Genomic DNA, 13859 nt, shown 5'->3' on the forward strand with positions numbered 1-13859 from the left:
GCAATATCGCTTTAAAAAGTCAACGACAATGAAACTTTTTTTTTTCCGCTAGTGACCAAATGTCGCGCGTCCTTGCCCAAACAATTACTTTGCCAGTTGCCTGCAGTCACGAGATCCGCAAAATGGAATCACTTGTTTTGTCATTGCATTCCATGTACAATAAAAATTTGTGCTGTTGTCCAAACGGATCTATCCGACATAAAGAAATTTTTCCGCAGTATTTCTAATGAAATATGAATACTCTCGAGTCTTATAAATTTACGCTTGAAATCTGCACAAGCCATTCACTAAGCCTCAAACATTTTTTTTCCAAATTTTCCATACGCTGAAACGCAATTCCCGGAGACCAGAAACGGTTGTCACATGTCCTATCGTCATTTTCTATTGCCAACTACTCCACGACAAATTTTTGTCAATTGAATGTTTACGAAACAGATGTAAGTAAGCTCAGTGCATCTTCAAGCCGATTATCAGAACAGCACAGTTAGTTTCTCTGTGTGCTGTTAAAATCTATAAACTATTAACCTTCTCTCTTTGCTAAAAATAATACAATGGTTTGTGCGCTAGGAACATTTAATGTGATAATGTTCGCAATGCTGTTAATAGGAAAGCTGAGGCAAATGTGCGTTATGAAGTATAATGTGACACAAACCGAAAAAGTGACGCAATTTTTCGGGAAAATTGGTTCTCTTGTTTTAATTTCAGTAGTTCAAAGCGAATATATATAAGACTGAAGCTTTTTCAACCTACTTCTGTTGAAAAGCAATAACGGACTACAGCCGGAAATCAATTACCGCAAGAAGGTTCGTTATTAATAAGGAATTTGACTACCACTACGATTTTCAGTGTGGAGTATAATAAGAATAAGAATGTTTCAGACGCGTCGTATAGGACGGTACAGAAATCTGAACACGATTACTACGAAAGCGGAACTTGTCGATAGTCTTCGCAAGAAACGTTGCTACTAATTTGAGAATGGATGTTCTTTGCAAATATTTCTACTATTGTAATTTTTGATTATCGCGATGCTTATATTTTAAATGAATTAGCAACACCGCAGTAATTATCAACGATGCGGCATTAATCGACTGCAGCGGATAGAGTTACGATCTTTCACTAGAACATTACGGGGAGCTAGTACATACAGGCATTTCGCGTTCAATAGACTTTACCCACAATAACGATGAATGTAATTAATTCGATCATATGATTTATACAAACGTTCCCTCCGTCTGCAAATTCTGAGGAGATATTTTACTTACTATTGTTATAGTAACAATTTCGCTAGTTGGGTGTCATAACCGTGTCAGCTCTATATACTTCCTCGTTTTCGTCTCGGGAATTGAATAATTATAGTCTATAAAAAATTTTATTTGCATTGTTCAGGAGCTTAGCGAACACGAATAAACAAAACGTTGAACAGTACTCAGACACAAAAAGAATAATTTAAATTGTACATTTTTCAGATATACATTTAGACGCGAAGGTCCAACTGCACATACACCAAAGCAAAAGTTGAATAAACGTATAAAACCCTTGTTTTACCCATTCCAGCTGAAAATAATACTCCTAAGTTTACCCTGTGACATATACCGATTTTAGATTTCAAGAAGCAAAACTGGAACTATGCCATAAATATTTAATGTCACAGAACGAAATGTGTAGCACAACTTTTAAGACACAAAATCATTACAGTATTTGAATTTCTGCACTTCGTCTCGTTTCAACTGAGGAAAACGAATTCCGTGAAAGGAAGAGCGCACGTATACTCCACCGCATTCGAGAACGTGGCGATTTATCATTCACTTGTTTATTTTTCGCTGAATGTTGTGCCACAGTTATCATCAAGGGCCGAAAATGAACCAATTTTATACCTCAAAGGGCTGTAGTTACTAATAGCTTTCGACAATGACGCCTACGAGGCATCCGACGTGGTGTTGTAGCACACATTACGCCTGTTGTTGCTACAGTGTAGAGGGATAGTAGGGAGTGTCTGTAGGAATGTGGAGGGGGAACTGCCCAATGAGATAAAGACATACATGACATGTGATTTTTAGAATAGTTCATTTTTAAAAGTCAGAAGCCGACTTTAGCCATATCTATCAATAGTGTTGATAGATTCAGGCACATGTGATATTGAAGTTCATTAAATTATGCTAAAAGGAGCAGTATTTTAATTAATAATAATAATGAAAATCTACTTGAGAGCAGCACATTCTGTTAATAATTTTCAGGATCATAACAGTGTTTGGATTTTCAAACCAACCAAAAAGTACTTGGGATGGGTAGCACATTACATTACTCAAACAGTTAACAAGTTCCATCTTTTCCCAGAATGGTTATTTAATGCTGTTGTGATTCAATACTGAACATTACTTTTTATGTGGTTAAGAGCTAGAAACTATTCCTAGACTAAAGTATATGGTAGAATAACAAACTTTTAACATTACCATATTTTCATACAAATTCCATTATATGGTTAGTGATTTTGATTTTGCAGTGTACCTGGGTGGCGGACAGGTCAAATAAGAATTTAAAGCTCTATCAGCATCATATTTGGAAATCTGATTTTCTGTATGTTCGCAATGTAGGCATACAATGGATTCATGAATAAAATTTGATTTTACAGCCAATTAAACAAAGAATGAAATTATGCTTATTAGGCTTAAATTACATATAAGTGAAGAGGACAGTTACATTTCATCTATGTACAAGTATGTTTTGTCCTTTTGCTAACCACTGTATACTATAAAACCTGGTGGAAATGATTGAGACACTTTGCAAATAAAATAACAGATTTTTCCGAAGCTAAGACCAGGAGCAGTTTTACAACAGTTGTTTGAAATGTACCATTAAATAAGTTTTAAACACCTTTTGAGGTGTTTTACCTTTGATGTTTGGTGTCCTTTTTATGTTGGGTAGTATTCAGTTTGCAAGGTATAATAAGAAAATTTTTCTTTAAATGTTTATTTGACTTTCCTTTTGTTTCTGACATTATTTCCCAATTTTTGATAAATATTGCAATGAATGCAAAATGTTTGCTCAAGAACAGTGGTGGCAGGTTTGGCTTTATACATATTGGAGAAAGTATTCTAATGTGGTGTTTTGACCACATAACACGTTGCAGATTTAGGCTGAAATATTATGTGACCAAAAATAAAGCATATTAGTATGAAGTGTAAGCTAGTGTATGTCACATGGGACCTATGAACTTATAAATCGAAAACACGTACTCTTTCTTACTGCAGAAATGTGTGACCATCCACTGTATTTAATTACTAAACAGATAGCATGTTGTGTATGTTCCAGCTAGCTAACTGTCTGTAGTATGGGTAGATTTTATGTTTACAATAGTTATTCCTTGACACCTGCTGCACCTTATGGATTTAGAAAGTATCATTATTATTGTGATATGCACATAAGTGCAGGGGCAAGCAACAGTGTACCTTGTGATGCTTTGTGCAGTAGCATCATTCTGCTATGCCTGCCTGTAGTAAATGCATTGGGGTGTATGTAGAACATTTAGCATTGATTTTCATGTTAGTTTATGTTTGGTGAGATTACCGAGCCAATGTAGTTTTCATTATGGGTGACATAAAACAGGTAAGACAAGTATTTCATTAAGAAGCTATAGTGATAGTTTTCTGAGCATATGAGTTCTGTTAGGCAAAGTTTTTTCTGTATTTGAGCAAACTTTTTCCTTGCACTTGAGATTTTGATAGGCTACCTGTTGTTATCCATCTCTTTGCATTTGCAATTTTGCCTCTTATTACATATGTTCTGAGAGGAAAAACAATTTCAAAGTAATCACTGAAGATGCTAGCGAGCCTCTCAAAATTTTTGTTGTTGTCATCTATTTGCAAAACTTGTTCCTACCTTTTTTGTGATAATAGAGCAGGAATGTTTGTGTATTGTGTGTATTGAATATTCTTGCAGGTACTGTTTTTTTATATATAGTTCTGGGTGAGCAGTAAGTAGTTTGAGAGAGTAATACCTTGAGCTTTGTGATCAAAAGACTTGTATTTTTACATTTTGCAGTACAACGTGTATCAACAAATATCTGAACCACGGCATTATCAACAGTTTTGTGATTTTGTTGGAATTGTATGCAGTGTTGTAATTTGAAAGTATCTGTAAGGTTGAGCAATAGCTATTTTCTTTTGCTGATTGCAAGAAAATGAGTGTTGAAGTCTTCACACAGCATTACTGATTTCTTTTCTGGATGAAGCCTATTCGTACATATTCAGGCTTGAGTCAAAAATGGGTGCCAGCTCGAAGTCCCTTTCTGCATTGAGATATTGGAACTTAGTATTAATAGAGCTATATTTTAACCCTTGTTTGATGAAAATTATGCCACCTCCATTTTTATAACTGTTTCTTCTAACTTGGTACCGGAAAGGAGACACTCTGGTCAATATTTAGCCAGTTCTCTGTACTGCCCAGAACACTAATAAATCAGAGTTCTATTTTTAACAAAATCTCTGCATCTGAAACTTTGTTTGTGATTGGTTGGATATTTTAGTGGCAAACAGAAATACTTTTGTTGCTGTGATTTATTTGATTATGAGTACTGGTTTTTCCATTAACATTAGAATTTCCTAAGGGCATTATTATTACATCACTAAACTCATTCTTGTTTGGTAGTATCATTTTGGCAGGGTGGTGATTCTTCTGGAAAACCTGGTATTCTCAGGGAATTACATTTTATCTGGAAAAATCAGGGAAATCTCAGAGAATTTAAGGAATTTTGTAATATCTCAGGGAATCCTGTGTTTTTAAACTAACATTGGAATTTAATTTTATTGAGTTTTTACTGAGTTTTATGTATAATTTTGTTGTTCCCCCCCCATGAACCATGGACCTTGCCGTTGGTGGGGAGGCTTGCGTGCCTCAGCGATACAGATAGCCGTACCGTAGGTACAACCACAACGGAGGGGTATCTGTTGAGAGGCCAGACAAACGTGTGGTTCCTGAAGAGGGGCAGCAGCCTTTTCAGTAGTTGCAAGGGCAACAGTCTGGATGATTGACTGATCTGGCCTTGTAACAATAACCAAAACGGCCTTGCTGTGCTGGTACTGCGAACGGCTGAAAGCAAGGGGAAACTACGGCCGTAATTTTTCCCGAGGGCATGCAGCTTTTCTGTATGATTAAATGATGATGGCGTCCTCTTGGGTAAAATATTCCGGAGGTAAAATAGTCCCCCATTCGGATCTCCGGGCGGGGTCTACTCAAGAGGATGTCGTTATCAGGAGAAAGAAAACTGGCGTTCTATGGATCGGAGCGTGGAATGTCAGATCCCTTAATCGGGCAGGTAGGTTAGAAAATTTAAAAAGGGAAATGGATAGGTTAAAGGTAGATATAGTGGGAATTAGTGAAGTTCGGTGGCAGGAGGAACAAGACTTCTGGTCAGGTGACTACAGGGTTATAAACACAAAGTCAAAGAGGGGTAATGCAGGAGTAGGTTTGATAATGAATAGGAAAATAGGAATGCGGGTAAGCTACTACAAACAGCATAGTGAACGCATTATTGGGGCCAAGATAGATACGAAGCCCACACCTACTACAGTAGTATAAGTTTATATGCCAACTAGCTCTGCAGATGATGAAGAAATTGAAGAAATGTATGATGAAATAAAAGAAATTATTCAGATAGTGAAGGGAGACGAAAATTTAATAGTCATGGGTGACTGGAATTCGAGTGTAGGAAAAGGGAGAGAAGGAAACGCAGTAGGTGAATATGGATTGGGGCTAAGAAATGAAAGAGGAAGCTGCCTGGTAGAATTTTGCACAGAGCACAACTTAATCATAGCTAACACTTGGTTTAAGAATCATGATAGAAGGTTGTATACATGGAAGAACCCTGGAGACACTAAAAGGTATCAGATAGATTGTATAATGGTAAGACAGAGATTTAGGAACCAGGTTTTAAATTGTAAGACATTTCCAGGGGCAGATGTGGACACTGACCACAATCTATTGGTTATGACCTGTAGATTAAAACTGAAGAAACTGCAAAAATGTGTGAATTTAAGAAGATGGGACCTGGATAAACTGAAAGAACCAGAGGTTGAAAGCATAAGGGAACAATTGACAGGAATGGGGGAAAGAAATACAGTAGAAGAAGAATGGGTAGCTTTGAGGGATGAAGTAGTGAAGGCAGCAGAGGATCAAGTAGGTAAAAAGACGAGGGCTAGTAGAAATCCTTGGGTAACTGAAGAAATATTGAATTTAAATGATGAAAGGAGAAAATATAAAAATGCAGTAAATGAAGCAGGCAAAAAGGGATACAAACGTCTCAAAAATGAAATCGACAGGAAGTGCAAAATGGCTAAGCAGGGATGGCTAGAGGACAAATGTAAGGATGTAGAGGCGTATCTCACTAGGGGTAAGATAGATACTGCCTACCGGAAAATTAAAGAGACCTTTGGAGAAAAGAGAGCCACTTGTATGAACATCAAGAGCTCTGATGGAAACCCAGTTCTAAGCAAAGAAGGGAAAGCAGAAAGGTGGAAGGAGTATATAGAGGGTCTATACAAGGGCGATGCACTTGAGGAAAATATTATGGAAATGGAAGAGGATGTAGATGAAGATGAAATGGGAGATACAATACTGCGTGAAGAGTTTTACAGAGCACTGAAAGACCTGAGTCGAAACAAGGCCCCCGGAGTAGACAATATTCCATTGGAACTACTGACGGCCTTGGGAGAGCCAGTCCTGACAAAACTCTACCATCTGGTGAGCAAGATGTATGAGACAGGCGAAATACCCTCAGACTTCAAGAAGGATATAATAATTCCAATCCCAAAGAAAGCAGGTGTTGACAGATGTGAAAATTACCGAACAATCAGTTTAGTAAGTACAGCTGCAAAATACTAACACGAATTCTTTACAGACGAATGGAAAAACTAGTAGAAGCCGCCCTTGGGGAAGATCAGTTTGGATTCCGTAGAAATACTGGAACACATGAGGCAATACTGACCTTACGACTTATCTTAGAAGAAATATTAAGGAAAGGCAAGCCTACGTTTCTAGCATTTGTAGACTTAGAGAAAGCTTTTGACAATGTTGACTGGAATACTCTCTTTCAAATTCTAAAGGTGGCAGGGGTAAAATACAGGGATCGAAAGGCTATTTACAATTTGTACAGAAACCAGATGGCAGTTATAAGAGTCGAGGGACATGAAAGGGAAGCAGTGGTTGGGAAGGGAGTAAGACAGGGTTGTAGCCTCTCCCCGATGTTATTCAATCTGTATATTGAGAAAGCAGTAAAGGAAACAAAAGAAAAATTCGGAGTAGGTATTAAAATCCATGGAGAAGAAATAAAAACTTTTGAGGTTCGCCGATGACATTGTAATTCTGTCCGAGACAGCAAAGGACTTGGAAGAGCAGTTGAACGGAATGGATGGTGTCTTGAAGGGAGGATATAAGATGAACATCAACAAAAACAAAACGAGGATAATGGAATGTAGTCGAATTAAGTCGGGTGATGTTGAGGGTATTAGATTAGGAAATGAGACACTTAAAGTAGTAAAGGAGTTTTGCTATTTGGGGAGCAAAATAACTGATGATGGTCGAAGTAGAGAGGATATAAAATGTAGACTGGCAATGGCAAGGAAAGCATTTCTGAAGAAGATAAATTTGTTAACATCGAGTATAGATTTAAGTGTCAGGAAGTCATTTCTGAAAGTATTTGTATGGAGTGTAGCCATGTATGGAAGTGAAACATGGACGGTAAATAGTTTGGACAAGAAGAGAATAGAAGCTTTCGAAATGTGGTGCTACAGAAGAATGCTGAAGATTAGATGGGTAGATCACATAACTAATGAGGAAGTATTGAATAGGATTGGGGAGAAGAGAAGTTTGTGGCACAACTTGACCAGAAGAAGGGATCGGTTGGTAGGACATGTTCTGAGGCATCAAGGGATCACCAGTTTAGTATTGGAGGGCAGCGTGGAGGGTAAAAATCGTAGGGGGAGACCAAGAGATGAATACACTAAGCAGATTCAGAAGGATGTAGGTTGCAGTAGGTACTGGGAGATGAAGAAGCTTGCACAGGATAGAGTAGCATGGAGAGCTGCATCAAACCAGTCTCTGGACTGAAGATTACAACAACAACAACATGTATAATTTTATTGAGTTATAATTTTATTGGGTTTTTTTAAGATTTCAAAATACTTAAAATTTCAAAGTGTGTAGATTATTTGAGTATTTGTCCATATAAATTGTCAGTGTTTAAAAACTGCACTTAAGCTATAGCTGAGATATGCTCAAGCCCCCTTACCACCCCACTCGTCATTAATTTCTTGGGAGCTTCTTATGACATTATCTTCCTGCCTGTATCTGGAATTCCCAGGATTTTTTTTCTTTTAAGTTTGAGCAGCCACTCTGTTTGGTGATGTTGCTTTCACAATTATTTTGATCAATTTTGAGACTTTTCTTTGACATCTCAAACCTGAGTTTTTATCTTTTAAATTAGCTGATTGACCTTTTACAAATTGTGTGGGCCTTTTTGGGCCATTTCCCTGATGTGTCCATTGAAGTGCTTTTGTGTCTACAGTGTTTGCCTCTGATTTAGAGCTTAGCAAATTTAGTAGATCATTAGTACATTTCTGTTTACCCAGTCCATTCATGTGCAAGCTGTGAGTAGTGAAGAAGTCTCTTGTCAGAACAGCTAATATCTTACACACCGACATTATTGTCCTTCCTATAAAGATTGAACACCTTTGAATTAGCTATTCTCATCTCCACGTTTACAAACGACTTTTGAAGAATATTGTATGTTCTTGGGAAGCTTGTGGCTGTTAGTTTTGGGTTTTTTATCTGTTGCAGGTTTACTGCCAATTGAGTGAGCACGTTACATGATTAATTGCAGGAAATATCATTTGAACCAGAAATAACAACAACACTGTCATTTTTACAGAGTTCAGTGTTACACTTATTGAAGTCTTCTAAAAAGTTTTTAAAGTTGACATCACCTTTTGCAGTAGCAATAATCATTAAGTCGATGTTATTCCAAAGAATAATTGAGGCACCTGTACTGTGGCTGCCACAGAATACTTGTACTTCCCTTTTGACATTGCATCTTATGGAGGTGGTGTCCAGTCTTACAGAACTATTTCAGAATTTGCTTTCTTTTTTGTGATCTTTGTTATTGATGTACACATGGTTTGTTTTGTCTTCATTGTTTGTTACTTTGCATATCATATTCTTGCTGCGAGAAGTGCAATAATTTGCAGTCATAATATTTTTGATAGTTTCCGGCACAATAGCTTAACTGCAAGTCTCTTTTACTGTTCTCCTCTCCCAACTGTTGTTCTTATTCCAATTTTTAAGAATTACACTTTCAAGCTCACTTCCGCAATCGCCTGGAGCACAGAGATCAGCACTCATATTTATTGAACACAGTTTTGGTGTGCACGGTATTTGTATTGTACATTTACAATTACTCTCAACCCATATCTAGGGCATTGTGTGTTTTTAACCCTCCTTCACTGAAAGATCCATTTTAATGCCATGAAAATGATACTTCTTGTTGTACTGTTTGCATGATATTCCCATTTTACTGTTTTGGAGCATTTATTGCATCGCTTAGTAACAACAGTAGTGTTTTCATGAAATATAGTGGACAGTGTGCTGCTGTATACTTCATATTTCACACACTCATTTAATATATTAAGTTAACATTTTGTTTTCTGTTGTAGCAGCATCCCATATGTTGTTTCTAGACCTGTAATTCCATTTATTATCTTTGATATGATCTCCTCAGCACTATTTTTCCTTGACTTTCATGCATAGTTTCTGGATGCCCCATTTGTCACATACCTAGATTTTCTGCTTTGCGCTTTCAGCAACACAGCCATAGCTGAACAAAGTCTTGCATTTTCAAACAATGGGAAATCCAGGATGGAATTATGACAGTATTATGAAAAGGAGAGATTGCTATTCACCATATAGAGAATATATGTAGTGTATTAGATATATAAAGTGTAGTATAGGACACACACACATCCATGCAAGTGTGTGAGTTGTGTTAGCTTGGATGTTTGTGTGTGTGTGTGTGTGTGTGTGTGTGTGTGTGTGTGTGTGTGTGTGTGCAGTCTACTGCACTGCCGGCCAGGGTGGCCGAGCGGCTCTAGGCTCTACAGTGTGGAACCGCTACGGTCGCAGGTTCGAATCCTGCCTCAGGCATGGATGTGTGTGATGTCCTTAGGTTAGTTAGGTTTAAGTAGTTCTAAGTTCTAGGAGACTGATGACCTCAGAAGTTAAGTCCCCATAGTGCTCAGAGCCATTTGAACCACTCTACTGCACTTTAGAAGAAGGCCTTTTGGCTGAAAGCTGACATGTTTCACAGTCTTTTTATTATGCATGACTATGGCTCAACATCCCCTCTATACAGTGAGTAGCAGTCTATCCATTTCATTATGAAATCTTGCATTTTATGCACTTGATACCTATAGCAGCATGCTATTCACTTGGGCAGATGTTCGAGTCCAGTGCTTCTTGTGAGTTACCCTAAGATAACATGCTTGCAGCACAGACGACTTCACATACAAGTTTTCTTGTTCTTCTCATAATTATTTTGGCTACCTTTGATATAATATTACACAATTATTACACTGTATTAGAATATACAGGGTGAGTTGTGTAAGACGTAACACCGCCTTTATTCCGGGGGCAATTGCACGTATTGGCATGTGGTTTTTGGCAAATCATAGCGGACTATGGGCACATACATTGGTACATGCACAATAATCACAACGTTTATATTGACCGAGATAATGAGGCAAGTACATGTTTTTTAAATGGGATGCTATACTTTTTTACCATCATTCGAACGCTCTGGAAAAGACGTGTATAGTGATGTAACGCATGTTGCTATTGTGATTCAAACTTTGCTTAAAAGACGCTGAGAAATATTGTAGATTGAAGGTCGAGGCGGTCAGAAGCAGCTGCAGACTGTAAACACACCTCGCGCGACCTGGAAAGCAGGCCGCGTCATACAACTAATAGATCATGTGACGTTGAACCAGTAGGACATGGTTCTCCTATCCAGATGTAGTTGCTGCTGGAACATTACGTCCAGATATGTACACAAATCAGGAGAAGTTAGACATGTTACTTCTGTATGGCAAATGTCGTAGGAATGCAGTCAAAACCGTATAGCGATACAGGGATATGTATCCTGATCATCGGTATCCTACTCGCCAGGCCATTGCAAGAATGATTACTACACTAGTGTGAACAGGCAGCTTTAACAGCAAACAAAGGAGGAGGAAGAAGACTGCGACCGACAGAGACCATGAAGAAAAAACATGTACTTGCCTCATTATCTCGGTCAATATAAATGTTGTCATTATTGTGCATGTATCAAAGTATGTGCCCCATAGTCGGCTATGATTCACCAAATGCCACTCGTTGATACGTGCAATCACCCCCTGCAATAATAGGGGTGTTACGTCTTATGCGACTCGCCCTGTATATCAAATCTTTTGCAGCTGAGACACTTTTCCATGGAATTATGGCTAAGTTTTTAGACCTCACAGAAAAACAATTTACATGTACCATTCATCAAATAAAAATTTGTTCTTGGTCTAGCAACAATCTGTTGTCAAAATATGAAGGTCAAAAGTTATGTATCATGTAAGTTATTATGCTGCTGTGACACTTGGAGGTATGTGAGACAGAATGGCTGCCCCGTAGGGTGAGATTAGGATATCTGGGCCAGTTTTTAGATTTTTGATTTTTGGTACTTTTATATTTCACAATAAGTAAATGTTTAGCACACCACTGCTTTGTTGCATGTGATGAATGTTAAAAAAATGTGAAGAGCCTAATCTAAATATTGATAAAATCACAGACCAAAATGTAACATAATTGCAAGTGGTGTGCTTAACTGGATTCAAGAGATTAACTGAACCATGCAGTGTGGTTAACTGAACCACTGTCATTAATAGGAATACGTTCAGAAATAAAATACACATCAAAATAGCCAATACTGCATCCAATGGAGTACAGAATAATCAGATACAAGCAATGAATCATAGAATCGCGATAGCCACAAAAGGTTAATAAAGAGCTAATACAAACTAAAGTTACTCAAATCTCAATTAAAAGACAGCATATTTGCATACTGAGCTGTTCTTAATTGTAATGAATTGGGTAATTCCAATAAAACAGCAATTTCGTGTACAAAACTTCCTTCATGTGTTCATTGTTCCAGTTGTACATATGTAAAATGACAGGTGAGCTTCATCGTTTAAGATTTGCTAAACCATAGCATTAAAATTTGTGAAAGTTGTAGAATCTTTGCCATAGACTTGCACAATTGCAAAATTTCCTGATGAATACACTGCACTTTTTTCATCTGATGAAAAACTCACAATTGAAGATGAGTTATCACAGCTAACAAATCTTTCCGGCTCTTCAGCGTCTTCCACGTCAAATACCTTCCTCTTTAAATTTTTCTTCTTTTCATTCCTAGATGATTTTCCTACAGGCCTAACAGATTTTTTCATTTTCTTTTTCTCTTGCTTCTTCTTCAATACTGTTGTTGGTGGGAGTGTGTCAGAATCACTGATTTAGTTTTAGTTTGTTTTCTTTGTGGCAGTGGGGTTTTGGAATGAGGCCAAATATCTTCTGGAGATATTGCCTCATTTCTTTTGTCACTGACCTTGACATTTTCAGAAGCCTGAGGAATATTCAGATTTGTAGTTATGATATTGTTGGAAACATCAATAGTGGAAGTAGATAGCAATTCAGTTATTTGGTTTGATTCAGCTGGCAAATGTAGATTACTAAAATTAAACTAGCTGATAGTCTTAAGGTCCAAAAATATTTGTGTTCAGTGGTTCAATGCCATATACATTTCTGTTGGTGAAGATAAGGGGCAGTGCTCTGCCAACTAGTCCACTGCCACTGTAGGTTACGGTTGATGCCTCTGTGCTTGCCATAAGGTAACAACATACTTATTATGGAATTTCTTGGGAAAAAAGCAAATTGCCAAAATCAAGAGGATGAAGTTTTTTACTTGCGTGAAATGGCAGAGTAAGCAAAGTAATAATACTGTCTTATGCACATGATACTGCTGCTACTCTTGTGTTAACTTTGATTATTGTCCAGAATCATATGTGGGCCTTTCATGTTCGACAAAGTGCTGTAAAAATGATAAAAATAATTCACTGTTCATCCAACCTGTGACTATGGCTCCATCCCCAGAATGAAGTGGGACACTGTGCAGCATGATATCTTTAAAGTGCAACTTAGCAAACGTAAGTGGTGTGGGTACGGCACTAATTATTGCAACCATTGTCACAAGTGAACCTCTTTCAGCAGATATCCAGTTGCTCTGCTGTCTGTCTGAAGACATACGTTTAGTGCCTTTGGCACAATGGTTACTGTCTCATCCAGACTGTGTATGTCATGCAGTTCAGACTTGTATTTTTCTTTAAGGAAAACCAAATTTTCAAATAACACTCTTACATTTGTCTCTGTAAAGCTATTGACTGTTTGATATACCACCTATCAATAGGCTTTAATTTATCCTGTGTGGTTAGGTCTTAACACACTAACATCTCAAAAGAACTTGAATGCACCAAGATTTTGGTATCAATCCAAGTGGATGCTACACAAAGGAGGCTGAAAATATACATCCCCTAGTAACTTGTTAACTGTCTCAGTTAACAAGCCCTGAATACTCTTTCCAGTTATCTGACGACATACTCAGTGTGGGGAGAAATCAGAACTACTGCGACTGCCAAAAATTGCCAATTCCATGGAACCTATAGCTCTCTCAAGGAATAAACAGTATGTCACTATGACATAAATATTTTTAATTATTTAGGAGTAAAGGAGACAACTTA

General features: G+C 37.5%; 1 protein-coding gene across 1 annotated transcript in view; it reads left to right on the top strand.

Moving 5' to 3' along the window:
* The first annotated feature begins 606 nt into the window (after nucleotides 1–606).
* LOC124595012 overlaps nucleotides 607–13859 on the top strand; it is a 120834-nt gene continuing 107581 nt past the window's right edge. Inside the window, exon 1 of the mRNA XM_047133560.1 lies at nucleotides 607–803. The gene's annotated coding sequence lies outside the window, so the exon portion shown is untranslated. The remainder of the gene's footprint in view (nucleotides 804–13859) is intronic.

Source organism: Schistocerca americana, chromosome 2 (genome assembly GCF_021461395.2).
Source record: "Schistocerca americana isolate TAMUIC-IGC-003095 chromosome 2, iqSchAmer2.1, whole genome shotgun sequence".
NCBI lineage: Eukaryota > Metazoa > Arthropoda > Insecta > Orthoptera > Acrididae > Schistocerca > Schistocerca americana.